The sequence below is a fragment of the Leiobunum rupestre genome, chromosome 10 (assembly GCF_980474605.1).
Source record: "Leiobunum rupestre chromosome 10, qqLeiRupe1.1.hap1, whole genome shotgun sequence".
NCBI lineage: Eukaryota > Metazoa > Arthropoda > Arachnida > Opiliones > Sclerosomatidae > Leiobunum > Leiobunum rupestre.
In genome coordinates this window covers 19,784,725-19,803,209 of record NC_143393.1, presented here as the reverse complement: position 1 = coordinate 19,803,209, position 18,485 = coordinate 19,784,725, and the positions used below count along the sequence as shown (strand labels likewise).

General features: G+C 36.4%; 1 protein-coding gene across 3 annotated transcripts in view; it reads left to right on the top strand.

Annotated features, from left to right (window-relative positions):
• LOC149924971 (uncharacterized) overlaps positions 1–18,485 on the top strand; it is a 126,673-nt gene that overhangs the window by 54,726 nt on the left and 53,462 nt on the right. Inside the window, exon 1 of one of the 3 annotated variants that reach the window (XM_090161250.1) lies at positions 2,762–2,860. The exons of the other annotated variants lie outside the window; for them this stretch is intronic. The gene's annotated coding sequence lies outside the window, so the exon portion shown is untranslated. Of the gene's footprint in view, positions 1–2,761; positions 2,861–18,485 lie in introns of those variants that run through there. 3 annotated transcript variants of the gene reach the window in all.

Here is an 18,485-nt window from a genome sequence, read left to right as displayed (position 1 = left end):
CTTCATTTATATTTAGGCAGGGTTGCCACACGTCAGGGAAATCAGGGAATTTAAAAATGGGGCCTAAAAAGTCAGGGAATTTTTTAAGAATTTGTAAAAATTCAGGGATAGGGAATTTACGAATTTGTTAAAATTCAGGGAAAGGTCAGAGAATTAAGGAATTTGTTAAAATTCAGGGAAAGGTCAGAGAATTAAGGAATTTGTTAAAATTCAGGGAAAGGTCAGGGAATTTTAAGAATTTGTAAAAATTCAGGGAAAGGTCAGGGAATTTACGAATTTGTATAAATTCAGGGAAAGGTCAGGGAATTTTAAGAATTTGTAAAAATTCAGGGAAAGGTCAGGGAATTTACGAATTTGTATAAATTCAGGGAAAGGTCAGGGAATTTTAAGAATTTGTAAAAATTCAGGGAAAGGTCAGAGAATTAAGGAATTTGTTAAAATTCAGGGAAAGGTCAGGGAATTTTAAGAATTTGTAAAAATTCAGGGAAAGGTCAGGGAATTTACGAATTTGTAAAAATTCAGGGAAAGGTCAGGGAATTTTAAGAATTTGTTAAAATTCATGGAAAGGACAGGGAAATTACGAATTTGTTAAAATTCAACGAAAGGTCAGGGAATTTTAAGAATTTGTAAAAATTCAGGGAAAAGTCAGGGAATTCAATTTTATCTTGAAACTTTTTGAAGGTAATTTTACTCAAGATGTATGACAAATTCTGTGATTATCATTTATATCCTTGAAAGTTTGTCCAAATTTTTCCACATTGCAATAAGTCCATTTAAAATTTTTAAATTCTGATGTAAAATAGAGAATTTGAATCTGAAAATTTTGAGGCTTGGTGTGAATTTTAAAATAGACCGAATAATGTCATGGCCGCTTTTACGTCGACTGCTTCATAAACGTTTCAACAGATGGCACCTCGGTATTAATTTTTAGAAGCTGAGTTAGTAACTGAAAATCGTATTGACATAGGGGATCGACATTTTGCGTAAGGGATTTTTAACCTTGAAAGAAATCGCAAACTTATTTTGAGATTTATGTGTTTATTTCTGTTTTTTTTTGGCCCGATTTCGAGATTTTGTAACTGATATTCGCATAGATTTCTAGATTTTAAAGTTGATTTCCAGATTTCTAAAATAATTTTTCTCTAGAGCGTACGATATTTTGACGAATGTCGGACCCCTCGAAATTAATTATTCCCTGTAGCTGATTTTTTTACAGGGTTGCCACACGTCAGGGAAATCAGGGAAAAGTCTGGGAATTTAAAAATGGGCCCAAAAAGTCAGGGAAATGTCAGGGAATTTTAAGAATTGGTAAAAATTCAGGGAAAAGTCAGGGAATTCAATTTTATCTGGGCACTTTTTGAAGGTAATTTAACTCTTATGATATATGACAAATTCCACGATTATCATTGATTTCCTTGAATGTTTGGCTAATTTTTTCAACATTGCAATAACCTTTTTACTGAAATATAAGTTCATCTAAATTTATTAACTTATGATTAAAGTAAAATATACAAGAAAAAATTTGGCCTTAATAAGTCAAGGAAAATCTGTTAAAATGGTCAGGGAAAACAGGGAATTTGAATCTGAAAATTTTGTGGCAACCCTGTTTTATCTTCGCAGCTAATCAATGAAACTATAAAGAAAATGATAACATTTTTACAAAAACTAATTAGTAAAAATCGCGGGCACTATTTGCGATATAGCTTTGATAGTCTTCACGCGGTGCAGCAGCTTATTACAAAAGGCAATACGGGGCTGAGATTAGGGCAGCCAGTAAGTAACCCTTCCCCGAGCGTGCCGGCGCCAAAGCCAGTTATTTGGCTCCTAGCCAGGAATCTAGATTTCGGTTCCGTCTGCCGGCGCTCACGTGGCGCGTGCGCTGTGACGCAATCATCCTACGGAGGATGACAAGGGAGTCCTTTTATTCGCCCCCCTCCACCTCCGTGTCACCCCCTCCCGCGAAACAGAGAGGTTCGTTCCGGAGGAAGCGGCTAGATAAACAATGGGGAATATATTTAAGCCTGCGAAGTAGATTTTCGAACGCGCCTTCACCTGACAGTTCATTCTCAACTAGAGATACGGCGCGGTAGCGCTCTCTTTTTCGTAAGCGTAACTGTCAAGTGGGGTTCGGTACGAGGGAGAAGCTAATATCTTACGCGGCTGTGGCTAGGCATGCCACGTACAGATAACGGCATTGTCTGTTGGCTTATCAAAATACTTTTAAGGATGAACAATGAATGAGAGGTGGAAGATAGAATTGTCCGAGGGTTGTTGAAATTGCTATTTCAAATTATACTTTTTTTATATTAGCACCACAGTTAATGGACGGATCTAGCTTTGGCGATTTTATTAGGACGCTCTGTGACGTTTCATTGACGTCAATGAAAAAATACCGCGACGTCACCGATCATATTTGTTTTGCAAAATAAACGCTCTAACAAGGAGACTACCCGAGGTGGTTTTCACCGATTTTGTTGAAACTCGGGGGTTAGGTAGACCTAATGGTAGTATGAAAATTACAAAAGGGAAAAGTTTTCCTGTGGCAACCGAAAATGTTTTTGACCTCTCCATTTAAAAAAGCATGGGATTTTCTCGATTACGCAAATTTTGTTAAAATTTAACCAAAATTGATCAATTTTACCCAAAATAGGTTTTGAAAATTTAATTTTAAGTAAGTGAAACCGAGAAAATCCCATGCTTTTTAAATGGAGATTTTTTTTTGTTTTGAGAGATCAGAAAGATTTTCGGTTGCCATCGGAAAACTAAAGCCCATTGCAACTTTTCCCTTTGGCTATTTTCATACTATCATAACCCCCGAGTTTCAACAAAATCGGTGATAACCACCTCGGGTAGTCTCCATGTAAGTATCAATGCTATTTTCATACTATCTTTTTAAATTAACGGTACTAGAAAACGTATTAAAATGCGCGCTAATTTTATAACGTATCTTTTACGAGATAATTATTTTTAAGGTCTAGAAATTAAACGTGTCCCAATAGGATAATTTTTTTAGCTTAATAAACGTGTACCTTTGCAAGCCAAGTACTGTTCAATTGGCGCGAATTCACCACTCAAAATTTACCGCCTGTTTGAGGATATAAAATGGAGGGATATTTACGTGTTTATAAAGTACGTTTCCTGTAAAAATTATTTACGATCCTGCGATTTTACGTAATCAGGATTCATACAGACCTGGAAAACCGGGACAGGGTTGCCACGGTACCTGGAAAACCTGAAATTCCCGGAAAAGTCGGAATTTGAATATGGGTATAAAAATCAGCGAAAAGTCCGGGAATTTGAAAAATTAGTCTAAAAATCAGGGAAATTTAATTTCGGTTGCCAACAGAAAACCTTTTCTAAAATATAGGTTAAAAAATACAAAATTTTAGCACAAAATAAGTCAGTGAAAATCTCCGGAGATGGTCAGGAAAAGTCAGGGAATTTTAAAAAATAGTCAAAAAATCAGGGAAATGTCAGGGAATTTAATTTCGGTTGCCAAGGAAACTTTTTTTTTTTAAAACATGGGTTAAAAAATACAAAATATTAGCTCAAAATAATTCAGCGAAAATCTTCTTAGATGGTCAGGGAACACCTGGAAAAGTCAGGGAATTTGATTGTGAAAAAACTGTGGTCACCCTGCGCGAAATATCAGGGAATTAAATTGCCGACAGAAAAGTCAGGGAAATCGGTTGGCCAATATTTGTATGAACCTTTATATTTCAAACGAATAACATAGGCAGATGAGTACTTATATCCACAGAAATGTATTATTTACTTCTGGTACTACGTCTGTGTTTACACTCTATACTTATTTCGTAACAATAGCTTTGTCTCTTATTAAACTAAATATAGTTGATTTGGACAGTCGTTTACCGTATAGCCGGGGAAAATAGCAAAATTTCGATTAAATATTTTCACTTTTTACGCGTACCGACTATTTGTATTCTTTGAAAATACAATTTTTTTCTATATATAATTTGCATATTCCCAAAATACATACACGCTGAGAAGCTGAAGGCCGCGGATACCTCTACGCGTAATTGGCAAGGACGGAGTGTCTGTATTAAATTTCCCACTCTATCTTTCGATCTGTATGGCAAACGGAAAAAGCTGAATCCCTTTTAAGCATAAGTAACATAATAACAATAAGTATGACAATTTGAAATTAGCTAAAATTATTACCGAACTGATTTTTAGAGCTATTGCCTAATCAAGATTTAGCTCTGCACAGAGCCTCCTAGGGTCTAAATATGCCGAAAGCGAAGTGTGCACTGTGCAGACTAAATGTGGATTGCGTCATCTTGTGTCTTTTCCTGGGTCTATGAAAATCGTGAATTATAGATAGACCTAGTTTTTGGTACTGTTTTCATTAATAATGTGAAGTTAGATAATAGTAATTAATGAAAAATAATGATAATTAGCTAGGCTAATACCCACCACCTTAGGCCCAAGTCTTGGAGCGACTTTTAAAGCCATTAATTTAGATGGCCGGGTTATACTGCCCTTCGCAACGGGCGAGCCAATATCTCCCTACACTTACTATTACTTAGAGTAGGTTACTATATGAAAATTAAAGTTAAAAATTATGTCTGCTTGCTAGAGTATTTGAACCAACGAAAATTGGGAACGAAAATATATTGCAACCAAAGACGATAATACACTACTCATTTTGGTAGTGAGTCCGAGCTGGGCGAGAGTGTCAGTGTTGAATAAGGTTCCCTCGGCATTACAATCTGATTTCAGTTTATTTTATGGTACTGAGAAAAAAAACTATTTTGGCAGCTGAATATTTGGAGTTTTAATATCTTGAGTTTTTACATAAAATCGCACGAAAATACTGAATATATTTAAATGAATGACATTTTTTTGTGTGTTCTCAATTGATTCGCGTGTTATAAACTTTGACCTCAAATATCTCGAACCTCAAATGGGATTATAAAATTCGGGCTTCGTCAGGATTAGAGGTCTTAGGTGGACCTAGTTATTCCAAAAATTTAATACAAATTGGTGAACTTTTACTAGGCCTAGCAGCCTAAGATGGTACCTAACTAACGAACACTTCTCCATTTGAGTAGGTGATTTAAAAAGAAGGAAATATCATACTTACGGTTATTACGTTACTTATGGCTTTAGGAGAGGGGGGAATCGGTAAGCCGATAAACCCAACTTTTTCCCCAACCAAGTTGAAAATGGTGGAACGAACGCGACAAAATATTCATCGTCTAGAAAAACTGTAATCCGTTTAGAGCCCCGACGAAAAAAGGGCATTCTGCTGGCCCTAATTTTCACCCCTTTTTCACTTAATCGAGTTAAGCTCTCTTCCCGAAACGAGCCCCCCCCCCTCCCCATCTAAATATCACCGTTCCATTTCGCCAAACAGCATTCACCCTCCTCTGTCACTCGCTCCTAATGTCCGGTAATTGTATTGAACCCGCTCGAGGGCCTGAGCTAAAAGGAATTGGCAAGAACTGTACATCGCGAAGAACGTCGAACTCTGACCACGCGAAATTGCAAATGGCTAAAAGTTTAATTATGGCGATTTCTACCCGAATTACTGAATTATATTCTGATTTTCTTAAGGCTAAATATCAGATCGTTATGACATCGCCTTATAAGTACACTCATAAGTAACGTAATATTAATAAGCGTGACACTTAGCTTTGCCTATGCATTTTTGCATACTCACTGATTTGCAAATCTATCATCCGAAAATTTAGTAGTTTTGACATTCTTCTTAATTTAGACTCTCATAATACTGAACAAACGTAGGTAAAATCGTATTACATCTAGCCTTGAAGTGAGTTCATCATTATTTTCAAAACATAAGCGTTATTTTTCAATATGAAATCGAGTAAAATTTATTTAAGCCTTGCAGGCAATTATATATCCAGAAACAATAATTAGTTTTGATGTATTTTGACGTTGCTATGACTTATTGGCTTTAAAAGTCACTTGATGACTTAGGCCTAAGGTGGTGCCTTGGGTATTAGCCTAGCTGATTAATATTCAAAACTTTACCAAAGTGTCATATTTAGTGGTCTTATCTTATGGTATACCCGAACTAACCGATTTTAAATTGTCGTTCAAACTTCAACGAGAATAATTGAATTCGATGGGTAGTGCCATCAGATAAAAAGTTACATACTTGAAAAAGCGTAGACGGAAACCATTTGTGGTTATAATTTTAAATATATAGGCGGTTAATTTTATTACAGACAAATTATATGTAAATTGGCCACATCTGATTGGACACGGTGATGCCGTAGGGTGCAGTGTGTGCCTACTTAGCCTTCGTCTACCGCGGAATCAACGCAGGGTGACCAGACTTCCTATATTTCCTATATTTTGAATGCCTTCCAATAAGTTCCTATAAATAAACTTTTTGGTAAATGTCATGAAACATCTATAGATGTTTCATGACACTTACCAAAAAGTTATTTCATTTTCAAAAGACCGTGAGATTATAGGGAAATAGTTAGTGAAAACACTGCCATTTTCGAACAAAATCTTGAAATGTACGGGCTTTGTAAATCCGCTAAGTGATCCAATAATACAAGAAACAATTATCAATATTCTAGGTGATTCGAGTCAAAGTATATCGATATGCAATAATTACCTTATTATTTTTCTTATATTTTCCTATATATTGTCCTATATTTTCCTTTAATTCACCTATTGAGTTTCCTATAATTCACCTATTGAGTTTCCTATAATTCACCTATTGAGTTTAATCTATTTTCCTATAATTATCCTCTAAAAGACTAAAATTCCTTTTTTTCCTATAAAATTATCAAAGCCTTTCCCTGGTCACCCTGTCAACGTGTTCTTGTCACATGAATCTGACAGCAATTAGGAATTAATCCAACGAATAACGTCACATCGACGTACTAACACCATCAATTTAGAACCTGCAGTTATTATAAACAAGCTAAACTCGAGAGTTTGTCTGTTTAAAAATGACGCATTTTTGGGTTCGGGCACGAACTAAAGACGTAAGATAATACAGGGTTCGTACACGACCTGGAATAAATGGAAAACCTGGAAATGTCAGGGAATTTTAAAATGATTGCAAATGGTCAGGGAATTTTAAAATGATTCCAAAATGTCAGGGAAAAGTTAGGGAATTTGAAAATGACCCCAAAAAGTAAGGGAATTTTAAAATGACCCCAAAAAAATTCGGCGAATAAATTTTTGAAAGATGTATTAAAAATACATAATAAATATTTTTAAAGATTTTACCTCAAAACATAAATTAATTCTACAAAAATGGCCAGGGACACTTTGCAATTTGGTCAGGGAAAACCTGGAAATGTCAGGGAATTTAATTCCGGTAATTTTGTACGAACCCTGTAAAAGCGTTGAGAAGAATATGAATGAATTGGCTCCTTATCGGCCAATCCCGCCATCTTCTCCCTCTCTCTCTGGCCGCGAACTGACATTGACCGATCACCGGCCGCCACTCTCTGTTAGCAGCGACCTCTCGTGGAAAAACAAGAGCACAGAGGAAGAGAATTTAATGGATAAACCTTACACGTAGTGCGTCCGCCTGTTGGGAGCCTGCGCCGCGAATGATGTCGCGGAAGAGTAAATGATAGGGAGGTCACAGACAGCGCCGCGTTGTGATTAATACCTTTCTAAATCACTCCGTAGTTAAGTCAATGCACGCGACGGGAAGTTTTACGGTAACTATGTCCGATGCAAGGAGATCGCAATGGACAACGCTTTGAGCGATAAAGAACACGATTGAAAAAATACTACTTTCGAATTAAAATATTTCAGTTGCATAAATAACTGGGGTGGCGGAGTGGTTAGCGCTTACGCCTCGCAGCGAGAGCAGCCGGGTTCGATCCCAACATGTGGATCTGGGTGAAAACTTTGAACTACTATTTCTACGTTGAGTTTGAAAGTTCTCTCGCCACTGGTTATTGGGGTTTTCCCCTGAGTTCTTCGGTTTCCCCTTCCCATAAAAACTTCTAGAAGTTAACGGTAATAGTGAGTGTAAGGAGCTGTTGGCTCTCGTGGCATGAAGGGCTTGCTACCACCCTCCTACGCATTGTAACCCAGCCACCTCTTTACAGGCATTAAAGGTCGCTAGATTACTTGGGCCTAAGGTGGTGCTTTGGGTATTATCCTAGCTGATTATTATTATTATTAAATGTACCGTTTACCTAAAAGTCCCTATTTTTCTACAATGTCGGGGATAAGTCAGGGATTTTCATAGTCAACAAACTTTGCATGGCAGAGTAAATTAAGTATCTTGTCTCGCGCGCTGATGTCTGGCACCTTTTCCCGAGAGAGGAGAGAGACACTCTCAGTATGCTCTTATTAAATATAATTCAGTTTGTGATATTAAAAAATATTGTTTCACTCTGTACTTTTTTTTATGAAAACATGAAATTATTAAATTTAGCTGGAATATTACCAAAAAGGTCAGGGATTTTGCCAAAAATTAATTACCAGAAGTCAGGGATTTGAAATCCGAAAATTTCGTACGAACCCTATAAAAGTCCATATTTTTCTACCATGTCCCTAAACTACCCTGAAATTGGAATTTGGTATTCAAAGTAACCTAATTTTAAATGTCACCTAAAATCGGGATTTGGTCCCTTATGTACCTTATTTTTATCTATGCTCCCTATAAAATCGGGATTTGGTCCCTTATGTACCTTATTTTTATCTATGCTCCCTAAAATCGGGATTTGGTTCCTAAAGTACCCTGTTTTCATTAAATCCGGAAGAAAGATCAGCGAATTTAAATTTATCTCGAAAATTTTATAAATGTAATTTTGCTATAGGTTAAGAATGCATTCTGCGATTATTATAAAGATACTTAAAAGTTATGCTCATTTATTGCAACGTTGTAATTCCAACTTTGCAACAAAACGTTTTTTAGTTAAATCACAACCCAAGGAGTCACCTTTACACAAAAATACAAGGTTAGGAAATTCATTAACTTAATAGTTAATGAATTTCCTAACCATGTGTTTTTGTGTAAAGGTGACTCTTTCTAATAAAAGTAAAATAGCAATGGCAGTTTACAAAATAGTAAAAAATTTAAGTACGATAGAAAAAGGGCATTTATTAGCATCATTAAAAACTAAATAATTTTTTTTTATAATTTAGTTAAAATGCGTATCCCAGTTCCTTTTAAATTGCTCCCTATTTTTCCCTATTCTTACACTTTTTCCGATTCTGTTTAATTAGATTCGATTCCGAGAAATATCTACCAAATAATGGCTAGACAGTTTTGTGAAATAAATTACCTTCGATTTTTCGCAATTTCAACGTTGAAGTACGAAAGCGTATCTACCATCTAAATTGCGATAAACAGGAATTATTGGCCCAGTTTTGTCCAAATACAACTCCACTCTTTTAGTAGACAGTCTCCAAGTTTCAATGACCCCTCGAAACATTGCAATTTTTTTTAATTCGATTAAAAAAAATTATAAAAAGGATCGACCCACCCCGTTACATTCGGGCTGCCACTTAACTTTTTAATTATCACCTAAACTGATTTAGTAAATAGATTACCAAAAAAATAATTTGAAAAATACGAAAGGACCAAATCGGTTACGAGTTGTCGATTAATTTTTTCCCTTTTTAAATATACAGAAGTTAAGTAACGAAAAAGAAATAGAAAATAAGCTATTGAGCAATAAGTAACGTCTTAAAACTCGTTTGTACCTTTCAGAAAAGGTTTCTTTAAAAAAAATTAATTGAGAGATTTTGGCCCTTTCAATCTTTGGCGTCATTCATCAACGTTTATTCAAAATGTGGCGGGGAGCTAGTGAAACAGAAATGATTTTTAATTATTCTTAATCGTAATGGAATGAATAAAAAAAAGTTGAAAAGGCCTATTCAGACTGCTTAGTCTTTCACAAGTGAGTTTTCAAAGGGAGAAAATTCGTATTAAGAATTAGTTCCGCCGATTACGTCCGAACATTTATCTTATATCTGGACTTTAAAGGGGAAATAGCAATTTCTTATTGGGCACAGGAAATAATTATTTTCCGAAGAGACCTGCCACTCAGTCAACTTCGTAAGAGGGGTGATTAGCCTATTTAAATTTCGCTCAAGGATTTCTATGGATCCTTTTTTTCTTTCTTTAGTGGCGTAATGTTTATTAAATTATATAGCGTGTTTTTATTATTAATTAAAATCCGCATCCTTAGGTTTTTGTTGTGTTTGATATTCTACTTTAAATTGATCTGTAGTCTTGTATACCGATAATTATAAATTTCATCATGTAAATAAACGTATTTGTGATGTGTCAATATTGTATCTGTGGTATAGGCAGGGTTGCCACAATACTTGTAAAACTTGGAAAAGTCAGGGAAATTTTATAACTAATAAGAAAGTCGGGGAATATTCTCTAGAAATGGTTATTGCTGAGTTACTTTCAAAATCCCCTTTTCAAATTATGTCACTGTAAGTCAGTTTTTCAAATTATGTCACTAAAAGCCAGTTTTTCAAAATATGTCACTAAAACCCAGTTTTTCAAATTATGTCACTGTAAGTCAGTTTTTCAAATTATGTCACTAAAAGTCAGTTTGTCAAAATTTAGTCACTATTTTATAACTTTTTTTTTAGAATTTTGAAGTTTTTAATATTCTTTGTTTTCTTAAAAATCTCTTCTAAACTATTTAAAAACAAAACTGAAATAAATCTTTGTGATTTAGTGGAAAAAAAATAATATTTTTTAAAAATTCCGCCATTTATTAATTCTGTGGCCTGCGCATTTGAATTCGTCTGCTTGTGTGTTTTCGAGCGGCAAAGCATTTTTTTAACTTTTAAAACCTTGGGTTTCAGTCGCTATTTTTAAAATATTTAGTCACTGAAATCATTAAATTTTGCTGTGTGACTCAGCAACAGGCCTGTCAGGGAATTTAATTTTAGTTGTAAATGGAAAGCATTTACTTTAAATTATATGTAAAAAAATCCCATAAAAAATATGGTCAAATCTCTCGAAATGGCCAGGGAAAAGCTAGAGAATTTTAAAATTTAATTTTGGATTCAAATGGAAAACTAAAATATAGGTAAAAAAATATTCGCTTTAAAAATTTAGTGAAAATCTCTAGAAATGGTCAGGAAAAATCAGGAAATTTGACTAAAACCAAACTATAGTTGCGGATCAATTCCGATCCTCTGGGTCTATTTTAGACCTTTTCTACGCCCATTCGAAAAAAACCGCGAGTCTTTTCAGACAAAAATCAATGATCTGCCAGTAAATAGATAACGCACGTTCAATCGTTGGTCGGTGTGGGTGCTTAGGAAGGTACCGCGCGAATCGATGCAAACGATGTACAAATAGCAAGGGCTAAACGTTTTAGCAAAGCACTTTGAAAAATGAAGTGAAAGGAAAATAAACGAAATATCGCGGCGTAGGTTTTCAATCAACTTAAATCGTCCTCCAGGGAATTAGATCTCGCTGGCTTTCGTCTCTGGCGACGAAGGGGTTCCAGCCACCCATTCGTACAAATTAACCATCGAGGTTAAAGGAGCAAGCTCCAGGGGTCAATAACAACACGCCAGACGCCATTTATCAACGAAACCAATTGGACCATCTGCCTCTACTAGCGAACCCGCCGGGATAGTTCAGTCTCCGCCTTAAGACCGATCTACAAGTTTCCATCACGAATATCGGTCAGGGTTGGCACCGTCTCCGCGATCCGTTCGATCAACGGCGGCAGGTGGGTTTGCGAACCCCTTCTCTAAATTTTCCGCAACTTCTGTCGCGTAAAGGATTGCGCCGCCAGCGCCGTTCGCTCTATAGCGGCCGGTGGAAGAAATAAATCTTTCGGCGTACCACCACCCGTGTCGTGTCGTCCGCCGAATGGAACAGTCCTCAGCGGGTGGTTTTTTGGGGCGTAAACGACTCCCGCGCGGATTCGACACCGCAGCCACTGGCGATTTTGACTCAATGGCACTTGGATAAAAAATTCTCCTGGTAACGCTGTAAACGAGCTTTGTTTGGAGCAACGAATTCGCGGGTCGAGATTGAAATTCTGTAGACTGCACCTTCACGGGCCAGCGCGTTTCGCGGCTTCGAGATCCGTTTGGGAATGGAATGGTGCCGAGGAAAAGGTCTATTCTTAGCCTAATACTTCTGAAGTCTTGTTTTCGTTGGGGCTCCTTTCGGAGAAGAAGTGGATGCAACGCGTGGGAAGAACGCTATTTGACGCTTGTCCACCCTAAAAAACGTACTCCGACTGTTGGTTCGGGTCCGAGACGGAACTATGTGGCCCTCTCCGTTACACAGAATTAATGCGCTATTTTTATACCTTCGCTCGACGGGAATTCAATTTTTGGAGGTTTTAGCTGTCACGCCCGACTTACTTAAGCTAGATAAACACTATCTCTGGCGTGTCTTAGTTGTTATTTCGGAACGAATGTTGTACTTCTGGAACCGTTTTTTTTACACGAGTGTGATCAAACAAATTCTGGACGTGGTTAGCAGAAGTCACACTAGAGATTAAAACCCAGTTTAGGTCGGTTTTAAAACTTTGAATGCCAGTTTGGACCGCGGATGATTATTCTTGGTTCACGCGCGCGAAATCGCTTCACCCCGGGTTCGCTTATAACCAAGGCTTACTGTCATTTCAAATTATAACAAGAATTTTAAAAATACTCGAATTAAGGGAAAAATAATTATAAATACTCATTTACTTAAGTTGATTTATTTCAATTTTGGTTTACATTAATCATACATGCAAATTATCGTGTCAAGAAAAAAAATCAATAAAATAAGAAATCCGCATTAAATCAAATATTGATTTTTTTTTAAATCAAAATATCAACCACCCCATGTTTGGCGGCAAACACACTCATATTGGGTGCAAGTCCCAGTCGAAAAGAAGTTCAGTCAGGAAATTAGCATTTACTACTTGACAATATTAATTGCTAGCGTAATTTATGCTTTCGTGTTATAAATGCAGTCCGCGTCACCCGCTTTTGTCATATTTGTCGCTGTTTCAATTTCGGCTATTTTTACGCTGCACGTTTTTAATGTTGGTTTTTAGAAAACCCGAATAAATTTTTCATTACTTTTCCCTCGGATCTCCCCTCTTTATACTATACGTGCTGTTTATATCTCGCTATTCCAACCGCGCAGACTTTACTCGTATCTTGGCCTATAAATGAACTGTCGGATAACAACGCGGTTTATATTTTATGAGCATAAGTCTATAAATCAGGGTTGCCACGGTACCTGGAAAACTTGGAATTCCTGGAAAAGTCAGGGAATTTGAATACGGGTATGAAAATCGGGGAATTTGAATATGGGTATAAAAATCCGGGAATTTTAAAAAATAGTCTAAAGATCAGGGAAAAGTCGGGGATTTTAGAAATTAGTCTAAAAATCAGTGAAAAGTCAGGGAATTTTAAAAATTAGTCTAAAAAGGGTAATTTAATTTCGGTTGCAAATAGGAAACTTTTTCTAAAATATAGGTGAAAAAATACCAAATATTGGCACAAAATAAGTCAGGGAAAATCTCCGGATAATGTCAGGGAAAACCTGGAAAAGATAGGGAATTTGATTCTGAAAAAAAAAAATGTGGCAACCCTGATAAATAGAGGTCGGTAACGGTTAATCATTATCCATGATTAAATTGATTTTTTTTGGGAAAAAAATTTAAACAAAGAAATTTACCGGTTAATATTTCGGAAAATGATTAAAAAATATGTATTATTCGTAAAATTTCAGCTTTTTATCGAAAAAAACGTCGTTTTTCCGATTAATTTTACAAATTTATCAAAAAATTAATCGGATAATACAGAAATATAAATTACTTGATCAAAACGTTTTACGAATAATTTTGAGAGCTTTATCTTTTGAATAAAAGTTAACCATCCCCGACCTCTACTGATAAATAGTGTACATATTTAATTTATCAAAGGATATTTAATTTATCGAAGGATAAGTAATTTGTTGCAGTGATACAGTGACAATTCCCAGAATAATGTACATGTTGATCATAAATCTATAATTATACTCCATAAGTGTGTTAGTTTGTCGAAGTAATTATTAAATTATGTGTAGAGTGAAGTTGAATTTTCGTCAAACTCAAAATAATAAGTACCACTCGCGAGATTAAACTTAATTACAAGTTATCATGGGCTGATCCTACGCCCTCACTTTAACGACCTAGTGGCACTCAGTGGAAATTATACATACGGAAGATGTGGCTTAAAGTACACCAACCCGGCCACCTGAATTAATGGCTTCAAAAGTCGCTTGATGACTTAGGCCTAAGGTGGTGCCTTGGGTATTAGCCTAGCTGATTATTATTAAATGTTGAAAGTTACTGATCCATTTACCGATTGTATTTGATAATTTGTATTTCAAAAAATGACTTTGAAAATAGGTTAAAGGTCTACCATAAATGCTTTAAAGATGACCTCTAGTTTAGTTTACTAAATTATCGGGAACCAAGGATCGCCACTCCTTAAAAGCGTCCGCCAGAGGGACACGGTGATTACATTGTTGGTGGATGTTGTGTGTGGTCCTCCACGCCGCCCGGACGCTCCAAATAGATCAATGGTACCCCGCGTGCACGCATCAAGGCCGTGAAAAATGACTTCTCCTGGGCCCTGAGCGCGGGGCTTCCAACTCGATAACAGAGCCGAGTTAATACCCTAGTACCGTAAGTTTATAATTGCCTTTCCCGAAAGTGTGTCAGTTCCATTATCTTCCGCGTGTTGAATTTGGACCGAGTGTCATTTTTTAGAATCATCACAGTTTTTTTCGCTTACTTTAAACCATATCTTCCGTATGTTAAATATTACTTACTGACTGCCATTACTAGAATGATCACACCTATTTTGGTGTACTTTACACCCTATCTTTTATATGTTCATTAATTGCTACTGAGTGCCATTACTAGAATGACCATACCGATTTTGGTGTACTTCAAACCATATCTTCCGTATGTTAAATGTTACTGACTGCCATTACTAGAATGATCACACCTATTTTAATAAAATTAAAGTGAGGTGTAGCTCGTACCTTTGTCGCAACTTTTGTTACCTTAGGTACGTTATTATCAACTAAAATTTTCAACTGCAACAGTGGATTTTATTTATTTTATCCGATCAGACTTTATAATTCTAAATTAAGACATCGAGTGAGAATATTTTGAAAATTGGAATAACATTTTCTATTTTTTTTTACATTCATCGATCAAATTTAAAAATATATAATGATTTCCACAATTCGATTTAATTTACGTATAATAAAGTACAGAACTGGAATCGTGAACAAAAACTCAATTCATCAAATTGCATCACCCGCCAGCGCTCCTACCGAGATACTCGTGAAACATTTCCACCCAAAATTTAGATGACGAGCTAAAGATATTAATAATAATCAGCTAGGCTAATACCCTAGGCCCAGTCATCATGTGACTTTTGTTGCCTTTAATTCAGGTGGGCGGGTGAAATTGCTTAGGCTCACGCGTTTAATATTTGAGTAGAAATCCTTCCAATATCGAACACCGTGGCACCACAATCGGCGCGGCTACGAAACCACCAAAAGTCCAATCAAAATTCGTGTAGTTTATTTCTCTAACAGGGTTGCCACACGTCAGGAAAAACAGGGAAAAGTCAGGGAATTTAAGAATGGACCTAAAACGTCAGGGAAATGTCAGGGAATTTTTAGAATTTGGGAAAAGTCAGGGAATTAAATTTTATCTTGGCACTTTTTTAAGGTTTTTTTTTAGACCAGATCTATGACAAATTCTTTGATTATCATTTATTTCCTTGAAAGTTTGGCTAATTTTTTCAACATTGCAATAACCGTTTTACTTAAATATAAGTCCATTTAAATTTATTAACTTCTGATAAAAGTCAAATATAATATAAAAATTTGGCCCTAAAAAGTCAGGGAAAATCTCTTAAAATGGTCAGGGAAAACAGGGAATAGTCAGGGAATTTTCATCTCAAAATTTTGTGGCAACCCTGTCTAAGATTTAACTCGATAAAATGGTGTTTTAATTCGGTTGTGAAGAAAGCGTATCTGTTTAAGTATCAAATTACTTCGTTGTCCGAACACGCGGTTCATTATATGGTTTGCCTATTAGCAGGCTCCCCGGCATGGCACTGTCTGATTTACGCGGCGGGAATGACGTTAGCAGGCCAAGCGTAAACCTCTCTGTCGCGCTGAGAGGGGGGGTTCCCATTTCGGTTGTACCATCATTGTCCCAGAAGACCGTGTCTCCTAATGAGGCAAAAACTGCGGCAGTGAGGTTTTTGTTCGGAGTACTCGTTGCGTGTCCTGTTTCGTCTAAGCGGGATGCTCCTCCGAAAATATGGACGAAAATTCAAATTAATTCACACGTTTTCGGTTTTTTTAATTCCCAACAAAATTATCCCCGAAGGTACCTAATGTTTTGCCACGCAAGTGGGCGTGCGATGTTTCCAAGGTTTTCGCCGACAAACTTACAATAGCCGCCATGAAGGACTTTTCGCACGGTTTTTTATATATTTTTTTGTTGAAATTTCGCTCTACTGCCTTCGTGAAATGCCTATAGTAATATACTTGATTCGGAGTTGAATGTCCAAGGACGTGATTTACGGTGGAGTGGCAATTTGTACACTCAGTTGCTAACACCTCAATAGCCCATTCTAAAAAATCCAAGAAAAACTTGCCAAACATTTCACAAAGACTATTCAACTAGCGAGTTTCTCTATTTTGTGGTTGATAATTTTTAGCTTATTTTCGGTCTTTATGCGGGCAATTTTAGGGAATTTTAAGAATTTGTAAAAAGTCAGGGAATTCAGTTTAATCCTGACACTTTTTTAGGGTAATTTTACTGTAGACCTTTGGCAAATTCTGCTATTATTATTTAGATCCTTGAAAGGTTTTTTTTTTAACGTTGAAATAACTTTTATACCGAAATATTAGTTGATTAAATTTATTAATTTCTGGTAAATGTACAAGTTAAAAACTGTCTAAATTTGGCCTTTAAAAGGCTGGGAAAATAACTTAAAACGTTCAGGGAAAACAGGGAATTTGAATCTGATATTGTGGCAACCCTGTTGGAGGTATTACTAGTTTTTTTTTATAACCGAGCGCAGGTTTGCCAGATAAATAATTTTATCTCCGTCGAAAATCTGACCAAACTCACACTCGTAGCTGATTTTATAGAACGGTCGATAGTAGAAGGCTATTTCGCCGCGTCACTTACTGTCTTTGAATCATAGCTGCCATATTGAATATATTTCTAGTGAATTGCAATAGCTTTTCTTTAGAAACTACATTGCAGGTTTGACGGAAAAACCTAAAATAGCCAAGGAATTTGAAATTGGGTGATTTGGGTGTAAAAGTCGGAATATTTTTAGAACTAGTAACGAACATAGGTATAAGTTAGCTAATTTGAAATTGGATCTATAAAAGTGAGGGAATTTAATTTGGGTTTCAAAGCTAAAACGTTTACTAATATATAGATTAGAAATGGTCAAAATTTGCCTTCAAGATCTCGGGAAGTCAAGGAATTTGAATCTAAAAACTGTGAAAACGAAAGTTGTCCAATTCAAACACAAAAAGACAATAGGGCAATAATAGCTCTGTGTATCCACACCGAAACGTTGGCTCCGACAAAATATTTTCCCAATCTGATCGATGGTTTTTTCGACCGTTATTTTTAACGATCAACTACAAAGATTTAATCTTTTGTTAACATTGGTCTCTATTTTCAATTTAATTATTTCTTATATTTCGGTAAGAGTTAACTCAATATCTTAATCGAAAAGGACCATTCAACGCTGTTAATAAACCCATAAACTTCCACGTGATTATCTCGCGTATTCCCCCAAAAACTACCCACGGATTACGCGGAATAAACGAGCCGTTCCAGTCCTTATTAATATCGGTTATTAAACAAGCGGAGCGTGTCCCGAATTCTCCGATATCCACCGGCGACAATCGTCTCCAAGCGCGCATCCTCCCCAGCCATCGAACGAGCCTTACCACCAACTGCAAACCGACCCAAACCTCACCATCCATATAGAGGAAGAAAATATATCCTATTTTTGACTTGAATGGCGAAGATAGTACTCCCAGCCACGCTCGAGCACCCCGCGGATTCTTGCAAAAGTGAAAACTGTCTCCCCTTGGCAGTGACTACTTTGGCGGACCCTAGCGAATGTAACCGGGCCGATTTACGGCCTTCCAATAGCGCTCACGCTGAAACAAGCCGGCTTTCGCCCCGAGGATGTAACTTGGTAGTTTGCTTAAAAGGATATGATCTTCCCCTAATGACGAGAACGCGGTGATGTGCCAAGGCTTGTTTAACGGTCTGTTTCGTCGCCTAAAGGAATCTTTTCGCCACTCTCAAATGTCGCCTTTTTTTGTTTTAACGCAAAAATTCGCGCAATTAATTTCTTTATACGGGGATTTATTTATAATTAACACATATTTTAAAGGGCTTTAGGCTCGTTTTAATTAGATAAAAATAATTACAGGCGTTTAAATGCTATATAAATTGATA